The sequence below is a fragment of the Pyxicephalus adspersus genome, chromosome Z (genome assembly GCF_032062135.1).
Source record: "Pyxicephalus adspersus chromosome Z, UCB_Pads_2.0, whole genome shotgun sequence".
In the NCBI taxonomy this organism is placed as follows: Eukaryota; Metazoa; Chordata; class Amphibia; order Anura; family Pyxicephalidae; genus Pyxicephalus; species Pyxicephalus adspersus.
In genome coordinates this window covers 83,900,854-83,906,853 of record NC_092871.1, presented here as the reverse complement: position 1 = coordinate 83,906,853, position 6,000 = coordinate 83,900,854, and the positions used below count along the sequence as shown (strand labels likewise).

Sequence of the window (6,000 nt, the reverse complement as noted above, 5' to 3'; positions counted from 1 at the left end):
TCATGATATCTACTAGAACCCTATTCGGACATATTTCTGTAAGTTACAGGTCTACAATTTAAAAAAAAAAATTTCATGAAAAACTGTAACGCTTTTGGAACAGAAATCTAGACCTCAGTGTAACGCCCAGGTGGTTAATATTATTATTTTTATTAATAATAATAATAATAATAATAATAATAATATTAATAATAATAATAATAATAATAATAATAATAATGAATCGTACATTTTAAGATTCAGGGTCTTTTTGGATGCTGGTACCCAAACACCCACTGCGGAAGGTCACATGCTCTGACAAATGGCAATGACTCCAATGCAGCAAGCCAGTAAATGAGTTCATTTGTATAGAAAATTTTCCTTCCATAGAGAATTTGTGTCCTATCTCCACATTTGTGTCCAGAGAGAGCTTGGGGATTGGTCCATTCAGGAAAAATCACTAGTGTCTGTATAAAGGGGCCCTATTTATTACACTAATATCTTCCTTTGCCATTGCCAAAAATATCCGGTACTTCTGGGAATGGTGAATCATGTGATTTCCTCCCATGTGTTAGTGCTTGGATAAAGCAGCCAATTGCCATGTCCAACCGCTATCACATGACAGAGGGAGTAATTTCACCGTTCCTCTTTGTGTCTGGCCAATGCTGTGGATTCAAATTCCAGCTGTGATGTAGGAAGGAACAATAGGGATCTCTAGCAAGCTGAGAGTCATAGTGAGGGGACCACTTTTTACAGATACCGTCATTTTAATCTGAATGGGCCAGGTGATAGCATTTCATTATAGGTAAATAATAAAAACCTTATAGTAAGGTCATAGAATTGGAGAACCTACTCCATGACCAGAGTTAAAGAAACAAACATTAACAAGCAAAATGTTAGAGAAATCCATGTCCAGGTTTCAAACAGGAAAACACAGCACAGATTAAGAAAAGTACAGCTAACAACCCAATATAAACAATCACAGAATAACTCATGGCGTAAACAGACAGAGCAAAGTCAGACAGAGTAACAAGGCATGAGCAGACAAACTAACCTACTCATCAGACAAACTGAATGTCCAGCACAATCCTAAACACCCCTAATTAGGGAAGGTGTGCACCACAAACATCTGAGATTCAGTGCTGTGCAACAACCAGCAGATGGCCAGGGCTCCAGGCTAATTGTTACAATCATGTGTTTATTGGGTGAGAGAAGGTGCTTAATGATTTAGTTATACCTAAATCCACAGAGAATTCATAAACAATATAATTATGAGGTTCTCTTTAAAATTGTATTAAAATACATTAAAACCTAGCTTTTCAGCATGACAAATAAGATTTCACATAGGGCACTTGTATTGACTGCACCTAAAAATAAAAACCCTGCAAGTATTTTAGATCTGGATTACAGGGCCATTTTACGGAATATAACTATCATTTTGCGGCCAATATGTATTCCTTTAAACCAGCAGCAAAAAACGCAACCGTGTGCAGCAAAACTCAACTAGCCTTTTAGAACTGATAGATCCTATGATTATATTTGACACACTAAATACTTCCCATAAAAGGTTATACAAGGCATAATAACAGTGTAGCCTTGGAAGAATTGTTGCAGTTTGTTATATCGGCAATATCTATGGCCATACAAGACAAACTAGATGTTGAGTACATTGATCCCATTTTAATGGTTGCTTGTTGAGAAGAATGTTGACTTTTGTATATACCCTTCCCAATGTACTATTGAGATTTTTATTTCCAGAATGATTTTTAACAAGATTGTAAACTTAAAAAAACAAAATGCAAAGACAGAATATAGCTTTCCTTTTTTTCTAGTCAGCAGTGCATTAAAAAGCCATTTCAAATGAATGGGTTGTTTAAACTCACGCTGCTGATATGAACTTGGTCTTAAAAAGGAGCTAAAGTTCCACTTTAAAAATCTGCAACCAAGCAGGTCAATGTGCCTTTTGCAGGAATCTGCTATTCACCTGCCCGATTGGTCCTTTCTGCCAAATGGTGATGGCTCAAATGGAGCAAGCCAGCAGATGAGTCCATCTAAACCAAAATTGCTGAGATTTTTATGATTTGATAGTAGCCAGGATACTGGATGCATCCCGGCTTCTCTTCTGCATGAGATTTAGCCATCCTGTACTGGACAATCAAAATGGCCCAAGCTCGAAACAAGGAAGAGAAGAAGAAAGAGAATGGTGGTGCCCACAATAGAACAAGCACAGATGAGTATGAAGAAGGTTTAGTTCCACTTTAAGGTTTAGGGCCCAGGGTTTTATATGCTTTAAGCTAGTTTTGCATTCCAATTTTAGTCTTTGGCAATGCACAGCCTACTGATCGTCACCTTTTGGTCACATAAAGCTCCCCATTGACAAGTCTTTGTAAAATGTCCTTGTACATGACTTATGAATAATCTCAAAAACATCTCATCCTAAAATCATACCAATGCCATCAACGTCCAACTATGGTCAACAAAGGCCCTTAATGTTTAGATGAAAAAAAATGTAAAGGTAATAACTAATAATTTACCAAGAATACTCATTAGAAACCTGACTCCAGAAAAAAAACATAAAAAAGAGCCTTCCAGTGGTTGCAGGTAAAGTTTTTTATACTTTTTACATGAAAACCAATGCACAGACATCTGTCAATCTTCAGGGAATGACCCAAAAGGTGGTGTTTGGGCTACATTACCTGGCAGGAGAGATGGGTCAGTAACCCTAATGGCCACAAAATGCTTTGCTGCTGGGAAATCACTAGGTCCCCAAGCTCTCCTCACCAGGGGGGAGCTTGGAATGAATGGCTTCGATGTAGGGACAAACAGTGAACAGGTACCAAGTCAACTTGGTAATAGCAGATGATGAAAAGGTTTGAATTCTGGTCTTATCTGTCTTAGACTGCTACTTTGGATGGTTGCCATTGAGACCTTAGATAATTTCCCTGATATTGGTTTATTGGCCTATCAAAGTAAGATTTTCCCATTTTGAGCTAAGTGGAATGCAAAAAACCCTTTCACTGTCCTTATTCTCTTACTACCCCAAGCTTCTTCTTCATGCAACTGGTTCCGTACAGCCTCCTTCATAAATCACTCTCTGTGCTGCAGTCCTGTAGGAAAGGATGCCAAGGGCTCACCCACAACCCGGAACATCAGATGCAAAAATAAGCTCACCGGTGGTTCTACCTTGACCTTAAGGAGTATTTAAACCTTACAATGTGAAGGAAATTCTTTTTAAGATCTCTGAATTCAGTTTTAGATACCACACTCAGTAAGTTGAAAGAGCAATAATTAGTAAAAGTTTTTCCTTGTCCTCAACAAGTAAGGTTAATTAAAAAAACAAAAAGCTGACCTTCAATCAAAGGCTTTATTCAGCCATAGATCTCCATGGGTTGCCCATTTATGACAGCAGTGCTGCAGGTCTGCTGGATGATGGAGTGTACATTAATAACTATTTTATTCCAATGTAATCTACAATACCAAGCCCAATAAAATTGTTACCAATGTGTGCCAATGTCCATGGAATCAATGTCAATGTGCAGGCATAAGTGTAAGTTCAGCCTAAAGGGTGATGAGCAAAGCTTTGTATATTTTGTGGCTCATTGGCCACACCAAATCCAAAAAGGTAGTGTTAGGGCTACGCACCCTGACTAAAGTGATGGACCAGTAATGCCAGAGTTCTTTGCTGCTTGGAGATCACCAGGTCACTACCATCTGGTTTTTCCTACCAGGGGCAGGCAGCGAATGGATGGCTTCAGTGTAGGGACAGCCAAGTCAGCTTGGATAGAGAAGGTTGTGAAGAGGTCCGCTGGCTTGGGTCTAAAAGACCAGTAGGTTGTACCAAACACTGAGGTCAACACAGGCAAAGATTAAAGTTGAGACGGTCAAGGCAAGCGTCAGGCAGTAGCTATAGTTTCGATGATCCAGGGTTGTGGCAGGCAATAATAATGGTAAAGACAGTAGTGGGAAACAAACTGAAGATCCTGGCTACACATCTCCACGAACAACAAATGAAGGATCCACCATTGGCAAAGAGGGAGAACTTTGAATAGAATAGTAAAAAAATAGCTACAATGGGTACATACCAATGTAAATTATCAATATCTTTAGATATTAATTGTTTACCCAGTTACCAGTATGTCTATTGACCAACCCCTATGTTTGCCCAATTTGTGCCAACTCTGTTGTTCTAACCATCAATACTGGGGAAAACGCCTCTCATTGCTTTATGTTGGGGAACAGAGCAGGGAGAGCTGCATTTGATGGGCAAAGTATGGAACATTTTGATTAATATTCAATCAGTATATCAACCTAACATTAATAGATGTTTTGCAAAATGTCTCAAATGGAGTCAGTCAGCAAGTGGGTCCAAATGAACAGAAACTTTCCCTTGCACTGAGAATGCCCATTTTTTAATAGATTTGCAATAGATAAGAAGCTTATATTAAATCTAACATTGACTCTATTGAGAAATGTCAACCAGTGTATGGCAAGTCTGAGTGCTGCCCCATTGACCAGGTCAAATTCAGTTAGCTACCGATATAAATAAATTTATTGACTATTGGCAGTTGTAATCAGAAATTTGGAGCTGATCTGACTTTGGATTTGAACTCAGAATTTCAGCAACCCAACAATATTGATGGACTTATGTCTTTTTTCAACCTGACCTACAATGTAACTATGTAACTATTTGTTACTAAAGCTGCCATTGGCCAGATTGATTGAAATGTACTATACCTGTTATTGACGGGTATAGCATGGGGCAATAAAAAATACAAATTCCTACTTACCTTTGTAAATCCAGGCTAATTACTTGATCGGTTTGACCAGATTAATTCCAAATTTATTACCTCTAAAATTGCCCTGATTTTTGCCCTTATAAATTTGCTTCTGGATGATTTTCAAGCATAAGCAATCTACTAATTCACTCCTAGTACATTGTATTGTAGTAAGTTCCACATACAGCAGATCTAAACAAAGCAAAACCGGCCTCTTATGTTTTCCTAACGCAACACGCGGCACAATGCCATAACTTCAAAGCATGTTATCAATTTTTAAAACTGTTAGTGATCTCCATTTACTGCAAAGCAACAAAAGTTTAGCAAATGGGATATTCAGACAAATTGCAATGTGCCAGGAGATGCACCGTGGCAATGTTTGATGATGTTCCAGAGGACGCACTCTAGTAGTTTTCATGTAATGTTTATATAATCCCTTTTGGAGGAATTGCTTACAAAAGCTACACATTCTATGTTCTGTTCTTTTGATTCAAAACCGATCCTTGCAAAAATTTTAATTAACAGATACTTAACAGAGTGTAGCTATTTGCAAAAAAACAAGGTTGGATTTATGATGGCATCTTTCAGTAGCATTACCATGTCTCCCATAATCTGTAGGGATGACATCCTTACCATTGCTAAGCAATGTAAAAGGAATTTTTCCCCTTGACCACCAAGCTAATGTGCTGTGAGCTTTGGGTATTGTGTTATTGTTAGGGGTTCCCCAGAGGCCTTAAAGTTATTTCAAGGGTTCCCCCCATTTTAAAGGGGTTGAGAAAGGTTGCCTTAAACTGTCATCCATTTCATCCTTGCCATCTGATTTATTGCCTTTTGCCTCAGAAACAGTTGTCTACTTTAATCTTTCCCATCCTTAGTTTTGCCACAAACAACAGTAAGAAGCACTTTAGCCCAGCATTTCTCAATCTTTTTACTCCAAAGGAACCATTGAAAGAAATTTAAGGTTTTAGGGAACCCATAAAACCAAGTATATTGGAATCAGTTCACAAAATGCCCCTACATTGGTTGTCAGTGAGATGAATGCCCCTTCTTACTATACTGGTCAGCATGCCAGCTTTGCGAGTAGCTAAAACAATATTTTATTTCCTGCAGCTGGCTCTACCAAATGCCATTAGCTCTTGAACTAGGCAGACACTAAATCAAAAATAAATCAATCAAGAAACCCCTAGCAGCCTCTGGAGGACCCCCAAACAGCTGTTTACCCTCACCTTTCCTACCTTTAGTTTTC

General features: G+C 38.4%; 1 protein-coding gene across 1 annotated transcript in view; it reads right to left on the bottom strand.

The window, feature by feature from the left end:
* Positions 1–6,000, bottom strand: part of ASTN2 (astrotactin 2) — a 188,877-nt gene that overhangs the window by 25,045 nt on the left and 157,832 nt on the right. The gene's annotated exons all lie outside the window — the stretch shown is intronic.